The 15,071-nt window shown below is 39.0% G+C and overlaps 1 long non-coding RNA gene across 1 annotated transcript; it reads right to left on the bottom strand.

The window, feature by feature from the left end:
- Positions 1–7,272: 7,272 nt before the first annotated feature.
- Positions 7,273–12,393, bottom strand: LOC121138067. Its single transcript, XR_005875278.1, has 5 exons — positions 12,330–12,393; positions 9,871–10,001; positions 9,396–9,532; positions 8,102–8,135; positions 7,273–7,539 (listed from the first exon to the last, which is right to left on the bottom strand). It is a non-coding gene; the product is annotated as an uncharacterized LOC121138067 (long non-coding RNA).
- Positions 12,394–15,071: the final 2,678 nt, after the last annotated feature.

The raw sequence follows: 15,071 nt of genomic DNA, 5'->3' as shown, positions 1-15,071 counted from the left end.
TTTCAGCTGTGCTGTTAATTCTCTAGTAAAACTTTTCTCCAGTTTCTTCATGTGGGCACTTAGTGCTATGAACTTCCCCATAGCACTGCTTTCATACTGTCCCACAGGTTTGGTTATGTTGTGTCTTCATTCTCATTGAATTCAAGGAAGTCTTTAATTTCTTTTTTTAATTTCCTCTTTGACCCAGGGATGGTGCAGTTGAGCATTATTCAATTTCCATGAGTTAGTAGGTTTTCTGCAATTTGTGTTGTTGTTGAATTCTAATTTTAAAGCATGGTGGTCTGATAAGATGCATGGAGTTATTCGAGATTTTTGTAGCTGCTGAGGTTTGATATGTTTCTAAATATGTGGTCGATTTTTGAGAAGGTTCCATGTAGTGCTGAGAAGAAGGCTTACTCTTTTTTATGTGGATGAAATGTTCTATAGATGTCTGTTAATCCCAGTTGGTTCATTACTTCTATTAGACCCTTTGCTTCTTTGTTGAGTTTCTGTCTGGTATTCCTGTCTAGTGGTGAGTGTGGTGTGTTGAAATCTCCCACTATATCTGTGTGGGGCTTTAGATGAGATTTAAGTTCTAATAATGTTTCTAGTATAATTAGTTTTCAAGAAGATACACATGTAGATTCTCAGACAGTGTTGTGTCCTTTATTTTCAAGAAGTTACGCATATAGATTCAAACACAGGGTTGTATCGTTACTTCTCAATAAGATACACTTGTAGTTTTTCACAGAGTGTTATATCATTAGTTTTCAAAAAGTTGCACGTGTAGATTTTTAAGACAGTGTTGTAATGTTTGTTTTCAAGGAATTACCTGTGTAGAATCTCAAGACAGTGTTGTATCCTTAGTATTCAAGCAATTATGCTTATAGATTCTTACACAGCATTTTACCATTAGTTTTCAATTCTTTACACGTAGTATTGTATTTTTAATTTTCAATAATTTACACGTGTAGATTCTCAAACAATGTTGTGTCCTTTATTTTCAAGAAGGGATGCATGTAGATTCAAATACAGTGCTGTACCCTTTCTTTTCAATAAGATACATTTGTAGATTGTCAGACAGTTTTGTATAGTTAATTTTCAATAATTTACACTTGTAGATTCTCAGACTGTTTCGTATCTTAATTTTCAATAAGTTACACGTGTAGATTCTCACCCAGTGTTGTATCATTTATTTTCAATAAGTTACACATGTAGATTCTCAGACAGTGTTGTATCGTTAGTTTGCCAGAAGATACTACTGAAGTTTCTCACACAGAGTTATTTTGTTAGTTTTCAAGAAGTTATGCATTCTGTTTGGAACTCAGAGTTGTGTCGTTAGATTTCAAGAAGTTACGTAGATAGAAGTTTTGCTTATAGATTCTCACACAGCGTTGTATCATTAGTTTTCAATAAGATATACGGGTAGAATCTCACACAGCGTTATGATTAGTTTTCTAGAAGATACGCAAGTAGTTCCTCATATAGTGTTGTAATGATGCTTTTCAAGAAGTATCGCTTATAGATTCTCACACAGTGTTGTTTCATTAGTTTTCAATAAGTTACACGTGTTGTTTCTCACACAGTGTTGTATAGTTAGTTTTCAAGAAGTTACACGTGTAGTTTCTCACACAGTGTTGTATCATTTGTCTTCAAAGAGGTAGACGTGTAGTTTCTCACACCGTGTTGTATCAGTCGTTTTCAACAAGTTATGCTTATAGATTCTCAGACAGTATTGTATCCTTAGTTTTCAATAAGCCACACACTAATCCTAACACAAAACCTAATCCTAACCCTAACCCTAAACCCAAACCTAAGCCTAAACCTAACTATAATCCTAACCCTAACCCCAAACCTAACCCTAAACCTAGTTCTAACCCTAATCTTAACCATAACCCTAACACTAACCTATCCCTAAACCTAACCCTAACCCTAAACCTAACTATAACCCTAAGCCTAACCTTAACCCTAACTCTAATCTTAACTGTAACCCTATCCTAACCCTAAACATAACCCAAACCCTAATGCTAACGATAACCCTAACCTAAACCTAACCCTAACCTTAACCCTAACTCTAAACATAACTCAAACCCTAACCCTAACTCTAACCCAAAGCCTAACTCTAACAGTAACGCTAACCCTAAGCCTAACCCTTCCCTAACACTATTCCTAATCCTAAACCTAAACCTAACCCTAATCCTAGTCATCATCCTGTGACTGTATGAATTTGCCTCATTTGGATATATGCCTAAGAGTGGAATTGCTGTGTCTTGTGGTGCCGAGAATAAGGTATATCCCTTTGTATTTGGGTGGAATGATCTATAGATGTCTGTTAAACATAGTTGGGTCATAACTTCTATTAGTTCTTTTGTTTCTTTATTAAGTTTCTGTCTGGAGGTCCTGTTTAGCGGTGAGAGTGGAGTGTTGAAGTCTCCTACTATTAGTGTGTGAGATTTTATGTGCATTTTGAGCTTTAGTAATGTTTCTTTCACGAATGTAGGTGCCTTTGTATTTGGGGCATAGATGTTTAAAATTGAGACTTCATCTTGATGTACTTTTCCTTTGATGAATATGAAGTGTCCTTCTTCATCTCTTTCGATTGATTTAAATTGGAAGTCTAATTTGTTAGATATTAGGATTGCTACACCTGCTTGTTTCTTGGGACCGTTTGATTGGAAGATCTTTTCCCAACCCTTTACTCTGAGGTAACATCTGTCCTTGATGTCGAGATGTGTTTCTTGTATGCAGCAGAAGGAAGGGTTCTGTCTTTGTATCCATTCTGTGCTAGTCTGTGTCTTATAGGCAAATTGAAGCCGTTGACATTGAGGGATATTAATGACCATTAATTGATGATTCTTGTTTTTGCTTGATTTCTTGTTAGTGAAATTATTTTGTGTACATTCTCCTCCCTTTTTCTTTTGGTGTTTTGTAAAGTTGGATTATATATTGCCTGTGTCTTTGTGAATGTAGTTATCTTCCTTGGGTCTAGGTTTTCCTTCTAGCAGTTTCTGTAGAGCTGGATTCATGGATACGTATTGTTTAAATCTGGCTTTGTCATGGAATATTTTGTTTCCTCCATCTATGGTAATTGAGAGCTTTGATGGATATAGTAGTCTGGGCTGGCATCCTTGTTCCCTTAGCTTTGTAGGACATCTGTCCAGGATCTTCTGGTTTCATCGTTTCCATTGAGAAATCAAGTGTAATTCGGTTAGTTCTGCCTTTGTAAGTTACTTGCCCTTTTTCTTTAGCTACTCTTAATATTTTCTCTTTACTCTGTAGGTTTGATGTTTTGATTATTATATGGCGATGTGATTTCTTTTTCTGGTCCAGCCTATTTGGTGTTCTGTAAGATTATTGCATTTTCATAGGCATATGTTTCTTTAGGTTAGGGAAGTTTTCTTCTATGATTTTGTTGAATATGTTTTCTGTACCTTTGAGTTGTATATCTTTGCCTTCTTCTATACCTATTATTCTCAGTTTTGGCTTCTTCACGGTGCCCCATATTTCCTGGATATTTTGTGTTAAGGATTTGTTGGTTTTGATTTTCTTTGGTTGACGACTCTATATCCTCTAATGAGTCTTCAACACCTGAGATAATCTCTTCTATCTCTTGTATTCTATTGGTGATACTTGCATCTGTAGTTCCCGATCATTTACCCAGCTTTTCTATTTCCAGCATCCCTTCATTCTGTGTTTTCTTTATCGTTTCTATTTCAGCTTTCAATCCTTCAACTATTTGAGTTGTTCCTTCATTTTTTTGGTTGTTTTTTCTTGCTCCTCTTTAGAATCTTTGAGAGATTTGTTTATTTCTTGAATTTTCCCCCATTTCATGGATTTTTTTGTTTGTTTTTTCTTCTATTTCTTTAAGGGATTTCCTCGTTTCTTCTTTGAGGGTCTCCACCATCTTCATGAAATAATTTTTAAGGTCTGTCTCCTCTTCTTTGCCTTTGTAGTGCTTTTCGGGTCTTCCTGGTGTTGGATCCCTAGATTGTGGTGGGGTCATGTTGGTGTTTGTATTGCTGACTGAGCTCTTATTCTGTCTTCTTCCCATATCTTCTTCCAGTGGGTGCTGTTGGGGTTTTTCTGTCTCCACTGGTCTCTTTCCTTCCTGAAGCTGAACCTGGGGATGCTGACACGGAATTTGGGGCCTGGAAGGGCTGATGTCTTTCCTGAAGCTGGACTCGCTGGGTTTGGAGTCTTGGAATGGCTGAGGTCTTTCCTTTCTGGGTGAGTCTTCTGGATGCCAGGAGTGGCTCAGAAGATCAAGGGGATGGGTGTTGGTGGGGGGTCACGCCGGAGACCCAATCTCACCTGAAGCTGGACTCACTGGTGTTTGGGGCATGAAAGGGCTGGTGTCTTTCCTGGGTGGGCAGGTCTTCTGGATGCGAGGAGTGGCCCTTAAGCTGGACTCATTGGTGTTTGGGGCATGAAAGGGCTGGTGTCGTTCCTGTGTGGGTTGGTCTTCTGGATGCCAGGAGGGGCCCTGGAAGATCAAGGGGATTGGTGTTGTGTGGGGGGTCCCGCTGGAGACCCAATCTCACCTGAAGCTGGACTCGTGGGGTTTGGGGCTTGAAAGGGCATATCGTTAGTTTTAAAGAAGTTATGCATGTAGTTTCTCACACTGTTGTACCACTAGTTTTCAAGAAGTTATTCATGTACTTTCTCACAGTTTTGTATCGCTAGTGTTCAAGTAGTTATGCTTATAGTTTCTCACACAGTATTGTATCGTTAGTTATCAATAAGGTACACATGTAGATTCTCACACAGCATTGTATCGTTAGTTGTTGATAAGTACTATGTGTTTAATCTCACACAGCTTTGTATTGTTAGTTTTCAATAAGATACACTTGTAGATTATCACACAGCGTTGGAGAGTTAGTTTTCAATAAGTTACACGTTTAGATACTTACTCAGTGTTGTATCTTTAGTTTTCAGTAAGTTACACCTGTAGATTGTCACACATCTTTTATTGGTATTTTTCTATAAAGTATAGGTGTTGAATCTCACAGAGCGTTGTATCGTTAATTTTCAAAGAGGTACACCTGTAGAATCTCACACATCGTTGTATATTTAGTTTTCAATAAGTTCACATGTAGAATCTCACACATCGTTATATCGTTAATTTTCAATAAGGGACATGAGCAGATTTTTACACAGTATTGTATCGTTAGTTTTCGATAAGTATACGTGTTGAATCTCACACAGTGTTGTATCGTTAGTTTTCAATAAGGTACACGTGTAGATTATCACACAGCGTTGTACCGTTAGTGTTCAATAAGTTGCACGTGTAGAATCTCACTCAATGTTGTATCGTTAGTTTTCAATAAGTTACACCTGTAGATACTTACACATTGTAGTATCTTAATTTTCAGTAAGTTACACATGTAGATTCTCACACAGCATTGTGTCATTAGTTTTCAATAAGGTACAGATGTAGATACTTACACAGTGTTCTATGTTTAGTTTTCAATATCAAACATGGTATGTACTCACTCATATATGGATTCTAGATATGGATCAGGATAGTGCCAGTCTGCACTTCCACAGATAGAGAGTCTGGGAAACAGGAAAGAACCTAAAAGATATGCATATATGCATAGTACCCAAGAGAAGAGGATGGAGACAAGATCCTCTGATGGGGAACACGGCGAGGGGTGGGGGGAGTGGGACCTGGGAAGAATAGAGGGGGTAAAGAGGAAGGGAGTTGGTCATGGGGGAACAGGAAGTTGAGGGGGTGGGGGTAGAATAGGGGGAAGAGGGAATCATAGGATCGAAGACAGATCAGGCACCAGAGTGACCTCGAGTGATCTAAAGGTATAACATCAATTGGCAAGCTAAGCAATAGTGGAGGGACCACCTCGAATGCCCATTCCTGATAATGAACTTGATGTCTATAACCATCCGGGAGCCTTCATCCTGTGACTGATGGAAGCAGAGGCAAACACACAACTAAGCACTGAACTGAACCCAAGGAACCCAGTGACAGAGAGAGAGGAGTGATGAGCAAATTGGCAAAGAATGGGCTGGCAAAACCAGCAGAGACAGCTGATCTGAACAGGGGAGTGCTCTTGGACCCCAGACCGACAGTGGGGAGGCCAGCATGGGACTGATCTGGACCCCCAAATGTGAGTGTCAGCGAGAAGGCCTGGGCAACCTATGGGGCCCTGAGCTGTGGATCAGTGTCTATCCCTGGTATACAAACTGTCTTCATGTGCCTATAGCACAAAGAGAGATGCTCTCTCAGCCTGGACTCTTAGGGAGTGCCTTGACCCTACCAAGAGTAAAATGACAGACTCTAGATATCCCCTATGTGGAAGGATTTGGCAATAGGGTGGGAGGGAGGGGGGAAGGGGAGTGCGGGAGGAGGGGAGGGAGAGGGAACTGGGATTGACATGTAAAACAAGCTATTTAAAATTAAAATAAAAAATGATAAAAAAGAAAAGAAAACATAACCCAAAGTATTAAGTGTTGAAAAAAATAAAAAAATATAGGAAACCAGAGTTTGTAGAATGTAACTGTGGCAGTACTGAGCTGAAAATATTAGCACTGGATGTTTCCACTAGGTTCACAAGAAAATGACTTTGCTCCCATTTTAAGAAACAAAAGAAGGACTGAGAGATGATTCTGCAGTTAAGAACATTTATTGCTTTTATAGAGGACCCAAATTCAGTTCCCAGCACCCACATGATAGCAAACACTACCTGTATCTGATGCCCTCTTCAGATTCACACTCACACACACACACACACACACACACACACACAAACACACACGCTCTTAGTAAAAATAAAATATTTGTAAAAGAAAATATAGAAGGTAATATATAATACAAACTCAGTAAAAGAAAGGAACCAATGAACAAAACCTGTCATTGTAGTGCATCTCTTCAAAATTTGCATCATGCAGTGTAACCACAGCACTGGATATTTAGTGTGGGCAGAGCCACCATGAAGAGCTTTAGCATTCTTCATCAATGTGACTCTAGTGAGCTGCTTCATTCCTCCAGCCCAGGGAAGATGTAAGAAAAAGGCAAAACCTACTCATGAGGAACTAATTATACCCTCAGTTAGGTCCACCAGTGACTGCAATTAGATTTCTCAGCACCCGGAATCCTGGATAATTAATTTATACATTATGTTGGCTGCCTAGTCTGAAGCCTGTTGTTTAACATGTAATCTACATGCTAAACCACACAACATGCTAAATCACAACAACACAGTGAGCTACCCGCAATCACTCACTGAATCTCAGTGGGCTTGGTGTCAGCTCCTGCTGAGACTAGCTCTCACTCTTCTTTGATATAAAGCCAATCAGTGACATTGACAATACTCTAATACACCCTTGTCATATCGGGCAGCTCTAAGCAGTGTGTACTCATCTCTATCACACACACACACACACACACACAGACACATGTGCAGCACTCTTACCTTTGCTCTGCTTCATGAGCTCTTCTATGAGTGACAAGATTGTGTCAAAATTGAGCATTTCACAGTACTCTGAGATTCTTTCATGCAGGACAAATGTATTAGGGCCAAACTTATTAATTACTTCTTTGACCTACAAAATGAGTAGTAGCAATTTCAGATGTCTATAGGTTATTTATACCAAACACTAAAGATGTGGGAAGTATCCAATTTTTATGTTACCAAATAGATATTCTGGGTGTAGTTAAGCACACTTTTAATCTCAAGACGGAGAAGCTGGTGAATATCTATTAGTTCCAGGATAGTCTGGTCAAAGTAGTGAGTTTCAGGCCAATCAAGGATACACAGTGAGACCTTGCCTCAACAACAACAAAAAACGTAGATATATATTTCATAGAAAAGATAGCTTTACATTGGTTACTCTTTCTTTTTTCTCCTCTTCCTTTTGTATTTAAGTTAGAAACAGCTTTTTCACATGTCAGTCCCACCTCACTCTCCCTCTCCTCCTCCCCTGCCCTCCTCCTCAGCCACCCCAGGGTTGCTTTTCCTTAATAATCTTTTTCAAAATGTCTACATATGACTAGAAATACAGTTTTTTAATTTTACTCTCATAATATATTTTAAAATTAATGATGTATTGGCTTGTGTTTTACACTGTATTTTAATTAGGCTATTTTAAATTAATTTTTCCATACCTTATTTGTTGCTTTGGAAGTTTTCATCACAGACCTACAATAACATAAAATCTTTTCAGAAAAATATCAAATGTATTAAACACAAATTCCAATTTTCCTTCTTTCCATAGTACGTTATGACTATTTGAACTACAATGACTACATATGCAAGAACAGGATTGTAAACAAGACAAGAACTAGGAATCAGAAATGTATTATCACTACCACCATCATAAAACGAAAAGTTTTAGTTCATCATCCTACCAGTTAAGGCAAAATGCGTTGTTTTATAGAAATAAATACACGAAGATTTCAACTGTAATTTTCAGCAAAAATATTTTTCGTCAATAAAACTCATTTTAAAATAGTATTTTCTTCTTTATACATGGTGAACATTTAGTGACAGAACATAAGGCAGTTTTTCCTTGGGAACTATGACTCATGTGGTACTCACTATGTGTGATAGTTCATTTTTGAACTTACAGCTTCTATATTGAATTAGATGAAAATATTCCAACCCAGCAATAATCTCTTACCACAGAAATACAAGTACGAATTCAAGTTCAATGCACCTTGTCTAGTGTAAATCTCCCAAGGCAATGTATTAAGATTTCTAATGTTTAGACATCAAAACATAACAAATTGAATAAACATGCTCCTCTCTGCTAGATCAGTCTGACACCATGCAACCATATTCTAAATCTTTCATGTTAAAACTCTAAAATACATTAGTCTATGAATATGACAATTTCAGTATCTTGATGACTGTTTAGAGAATGTACAAAATTTATGATTTCACCATGAATAGCCACACCCTCAGCATACACACATATGAAACATATTGTTATAAGTGTGTTTATTATGTATATTATATACCCTTGATATGTACATATAACATATGGTCACCTGTAGTATAAAACAAATAAATGTATTTAACATCATGTATACATATGTCTTCACAAGGAATATTTTTCCATCTCAGAATGATCTTCCTGAGTAAACAATTAGGTTTAAAACAGTAAAATATTTGAAATTCTGATACATGCCACACATAATAAATTAACCTTGAAAATCTGTTCATTGATTTCAATGACAGTGCTTGCAAATGCTTTATTCTCAAATTTGCCAACACTGGTTGCAATTTTAATAAAATATGTCAGCAGAATGGGAAATAATAGCATCTGGTTGTTGATTAACATCTTATGATCATGCAAGACAGAGTGTCCCAGGTGTAAGAAGTATAGGACATGTTCATCAGGCACACAAGTTTCAGTGGAGAATAGGGTCTGCTGTTAAATAATCACTGTAGCCTTACCCATGCTCTACTTGGTTCTCCACTTGGTCTTTAGCCTTTTCATCAAGTGCTTGAAAAACTGAAGTTGCAGCACCAAGGTTCAGGTTTTCTGTCGAATCTACCTCATTGACATTGTGCTTCTCAGTTTTTTCTGTGACCTTTGATAACAGTTTGATATGAAGAATAACTAATTTTAATTTTTAAAAAATCTTTTATGTGTATGAGTGTCTTGTCTGCATGTATGCCTGTGCAGTATGTACAGGTCCCATGCTCAAGAAGCCAGAAGGGGGCAGCTAATCCCACGGGAATGGAGTGACAGATAGTTGCCAATCACCATGTGGGTGCTGGGGTCCTCTGAAAGAGTAGCCAGCCCAGTGCTCTTAACTGCTGAGCCATCTCTCCAGCCCAATAACTGATGTTCTTTAATATAAAAACTTTTTCATTAATTCCACCACTTGACTCATTAATTTCCACAATTTACTTTCATAAAAACTACCTTGTGGTGTGAGGGAGGCTCTCGATGCTTAAGAGACTTTCATGTTCTTCCAAAGGGAACAACTTTGGTTCCCAGCCCTCAGAGCCAGATGCTCACAACTGCCTGTAACTCATGCTCTGTCTTCTGGCCACCTTAGCCACATACAGGGATGGAAGAGAGACACACATACAAATAAAAATAACTATATAAAATAGAAAGCACAACTTTATATTGAGTTTAACTGCATAATTACATGGCATCAATACTTATATAATTTGCCTTGTTTCTGTTTGATCAAAAAGGAAGAGACCATTGCTAAATGGTCATGTTATCAAACAGCCTTCTAAATATTAGTGTTTATACCCATATATCTGTGCTACTCTCAAGCCCAGTTAGTGTTGGAACAGAGTCAAGAATCAGAGTTGTGCGAGAATGCTGAGGCTCATAAGAAAACAGGACAAGAGCCTTGTGACCTCGTTTTCATCAAAACACAGAAATGTTCTGGGAATGTGTTTCCATGCTCCCCCTAGTGGTAGCAGATAGGAGTGAGTTTACTTCATGTGTTGATATTCATTAGCCTCTATGGAAAAACGTATTTTTGTCACGTGTGACTTGTCCTTGTGATTGAACATCTTACTCATGTGATTTTTCTTAGGCCTCGGAGTATAAATTGCCTGATTCTCTGAGTAAAGTGGATTATTGCACAAGACTGTAGTCTGCCTCATTTTTAGGCCCAGCTCTCCCAGGTTCATACTGCCAGCTAGAGCAGCAATAAGTGAGAGAAGATTCTTTATGCATGAACATTAATTAGTGCAGAAACTTAGACTTGCTCCAAGTGCCAAGAATATAACACTGTGTATGCTCAAACATAAGTGGGGCATCTATAACATGTCCCAAGCTCAGAGAACACTGAAGACCATCTGAATTGGGAAACATAAGAGCCAGAGAACAGGGAGGAATGTTTTCTTCTGGACTTAAGATAGTTGTTATAGTCATGAACCCGAAGCAGCTATGGTTACCGGCATATAACTTGTAGAAAATAAAAATAGTCAAAATTACAGAACTACAGGATAGTGGCTCATGAGGCCCCACACTTAGCTAAGGAGCAATTGATGGTTGATGACTGCTGGGGGAGATTATTTTTTTTCCTTTGGGAGTGTAGACAATGGTAGGTTGACCACACTACCGAAGAGATGGCCTCATAGCTATAAATATATGAATAGCATTAATTATACTCAGTGGAATAACTAAAAATTGAGGAAACAGAGGGGAAAGAGGAGGAGAAAGATGTTGTTGAATATTTGTTTTCCTGTGCAAAGATGTGTTGCATTTGTTAAACTACATGAAGATGTGTTGCTGTTTTACCTTGCCTGCCTAAGGCACCTAATTGGTCTAATAAAAAACTGAATGGCCAATATCAGAGGAGGAGGTATAGGTGGGATTTCCAGGTAGAGATGGCAGGGTCCTGGCATTAAAGGCATGCTCCTTCAGACAGAACTGAGTGCTGAATTGTTTATGCAGACAGGTATTGAAGAAGCAAAACACCATGAGTCAGAATGGTCATAGACAGACTCAGATACAGAAGCAACTATAAGTAATTTCTGTAAACTAGGGTCAATTAGTAAATGTTTTAAAAAAGAATAGCACAAGGAAAGGTGAGATAATGAAATCAGAATAATTAACTAACAGCATAAAAATCATATGCCAGGAAAATAAGCCATATTATGCACAGTTCCAGAAAATACTTTTCCTTGACAAACTGTCTGAATAAAGTAGGGACAGGAGCACACCTTTAATCCCAGCACCTGGGAGGTGGAGGCAGGCAGATCTCTGTGAGTTTGAGACCAGCCTTGTGACTTACAGAACAGGCTTCAAAGTAACAGAGAAATCCTGTAACATGAAAAATAAAAGACACACAGACTGATACTGGGGTCCAAACTTCAAACTCAAGATCAGAAAAGTAAAACAGCCGGGCCAATAAATCTTACCTCTGCCTCCAGCTGAAAGGTGATCCTGGCTCCACCAAACCTCACACTACAACCCCACACTGCTATGCTCTAAACAACCTGGCTGGAGAATCCTGAGACAGACTCCTAAAGACCCTGCTCTTATTTTTATACCTCTCTAGTGCTGGGATTAAATGTGTGAGCTCTGCTGCTCATTTAGACTGATTCAATCTCACTGAACCCTAGGTGGCCTTGAACTCAGAGATCCATCTGCCTTTGTCTCCTGAGTCCTGGGATTACAAGTGTGTACCACCACTGCCTGATCTCTATAGCTTGAGGTGACTTGGCTTTCTGAATCCCCAGGCAAGCTTTAATAAATCTTAATTGATATATTACCACAATACCTTATCTTGAAAAACCAATAAAATAAAATGAAATAAAATGGTGGTAGGTTGGCCATTGGAACGTTGAAAAGTAAGAGCCACACAATCCCAGTTCGGATCAGGAAATTAAATCCATGAATAGACACTTTACCTTATCTTTGGATTCGTTTGCTGAACTGGAACCACGGGAGTTGGATCCCCCAGGTGTCCTTCAGTGAAAAAACGTACAATATACAGGGATGAGTATGTTTCTCTAACACACTGTGGTGTGCAGTGCAGCTGTGGGTTAAATGTGTTTCTGCACTGATATGATTCCTCTTGCGGTTTAAATAAGTTTTTGGTTATCACATTCTACCCTTACTACTCTGAAATATTCAGGAAAACATCACTCACAGTTCTAGTTATCCACCTATTACAATCCAATTTACAATCATATTAGGTAATGTTTTCAAGATCAAACAGATACATTGTAGCTCCATCTAGTTTCCTGTAAATTTCAACATTTTTGTCTCTCTTAGCAGCTGAATAATACAACACTGTGTAAATATGCCATATTTTCATTATTCATGCATCAATTGGCAGGTATCTTGGATTAATCTAATTTTGACTATTGTGAAGGGAGCAGCAGTGACGATGTGTAAGAAAGTATCTCTATGATAAGATGTATGGTCCTTTGGGCATCAGACAGAAGTGATACAGCTAGATCTGGTAGTAGATCTATTTCTAGCTTTTTGAGGCACCTCCACACTGCTTTCCATAGCAGTTGTACCAGTTTTCACTCATACCAGCAATGAATACTCTGCCTCTTTCCCTATGTCTGCACCAGTATCTGCTCTCATTTTTTTCCATTTTTAATTTAAATTAGAAACAAGCTTGTTTTACATGCCAATCTCAGTTCCCTCTCTCTCCCCTCCTCTCCTGCCCCTCACCAGTCCCCTATCCCATCCCCTTATGCTCCCCAGGGAGGGTGAGGCCTTCCATAGGAGATCTTCAAATTCTATCACACCATTTGGAGCAGAGCCTAGATCCTCCTGCGTGTGTCTAGGCTGAGAGAGTATCCTTCTATGTGGAGGAGGATCCCAAAGTCCTTTCGTGTAGTAGGGATAAATACTGATCCACTACCAGAGTCCCCAAAGATTAACCAGACCTCCAAGTGACATCCTCATTTAGGGGTTCCTGAACAGTCCTATGCTGGTTTCCCAGATATCAGGCCGGGGTCCATGAGCAACCCCTTGTTCAGGTCAGCTGTTTCTGTGGGTTTCTCCAGTCTGGTCTTGACCCCTTTGCTCATCACTCCTGTCTTTCTACAACTGTATTCCAGAGTTCATCTCTTATGTAAAGAGAAGACTTTTCCTTGCCAGCGGCTTGGTTTTTCACCCACCAGTCTCCTGGGCTCTGCTACGTTGTAGTCCCCAAATAACACACAAGACACTCTATTAATTATGAAGCTGTTGGCCTTGCTTGTTTCTTACTGGATAGCTCTGACTTAAGTATTTATCCCATAATTGCTAATCTAAGTATTTCTCTTACCGGAGAAGTTTCAGGGCTTCTTATCCCTATGGCAGTTACATCTTGACTCCCTGTGTTTCTCCTACCCAGAAGTCCTCCTTGACCCATAGTCCCACCTATCTTGCTTCCCTATTGGCCAACAGTGCTTTATTGACATATACACAGGACTTCCCCAACACATCTCAGTGTTTAGCTGTGGGTGTCTGCTTGTTTCCATCAACTACTGGATAAAGGCTCTAGGATGCAATATAAGGTACTCGTCAATCTCAATATCAGAGAAGGGCATTTATGATAGATTTTCGACTGTTGCTTAGAGTGTTAGTTTGTGTCAACCTTGTAGATCTCTGGACATTTTGTTAGTGCCAGATTTCTCTTTAAACCTATAATGGCTTCCTCTATTATGGTATCTGTTTTCTTACTCTTCTCTATTCTTCCCCGGAATCCATCTTCATGATTTCTCCTGTCCTCCTCTCCCCTCCTCTTCTCCCCTTCTTTCTTCTATCTCCCACTCCCCTACCCCCATGCTCCCAATTAGCTCAGGAGATCTTGTCCCTTTCCCCTTCTCTTGGGGACCATGTATGTCTGTCTCTCTTAGGGTTCTCCTTGTTTCCTAGCTCCTCTGGTGGTGTGGATTATAGGATGGTACTCCTTTGCTCTAAGTCTAAAATTCACATATGAGTGAGTAAATACCATTTTTATCTTGTTGTGACTGGGATACCTCACTCAGGGTGGTTTCTTCTAGTTCTTTCCATTTGCCTATGAATTTCAAGATTACATTGTGTTTATTTCCCCCAGAGTAGTGCTCTATTGTGTAATTTTACCACATTTTCGCCATCCATTCTTCAATTGAGGGACATCTAGGTTTCCTCCAGGTTCTGGCTATTACAAATAAGGGCTCTATGAACATGGTTGAACATACGTTCTTGTTGTATGAATGTGCATCTTTTAGGTAGATTCCTATGAGTGGAATTGCTCCATCTTGTGGTACACTGATTTCCATTTTCCGGAGGAACTTACATAGTGATTTCCAAAGTGACTGTATGAGTTTGCACTCCCACCAGCATTGAAGCAGTGTTCTCTTTTCTCCACATCCTCTCCAGCATAGACTTTCAATGGTGTTTTTGTTATTAGCCATTCTGACAGGAGTGAGATTGTATCTCAGAGTTGTTTTGATTTGCATTTACCTGATGGCTAAGGATATTGAGCACTTTCTTATATGTCTCCAACCATTTTAGATTCCTCTATTGAAAATTCTCTATTTAGTTCCATACCCCACTTTTTAATCGGAAGGTGTTTTGGTGACTTGCTTCTTGAGTTCTTTGTAAATTTTGGAGATCAGCCCTCTGCCAGATGTGGGGTTGGTGAATATTTTTTCCCATTCTGT

The sequence above is a fragment of the Mesocricetus auratus genome, unplaced genomic scaffold, assembly GCF_017639785.1.
Source record: "Mesocricetus auratus isolate SY011 unplaced genomic scaffold, BCM_Maur_2.0 contig_4220_pilon_obj, whole genome shotgun sequence".
NCBI classification, from domain to species: domain Eukaryota; kingdom Metazoa; phylum Chordata; class Mammalia; order Rodentia; family Cricetidae; genus Mesocricetus; species Mesocricetus auratus.
The sequence above is the reverse complement of the archived record's forward strand: the minus strand, read 5'-3'. Positions and strand labels throughout refer to the sequence as shown.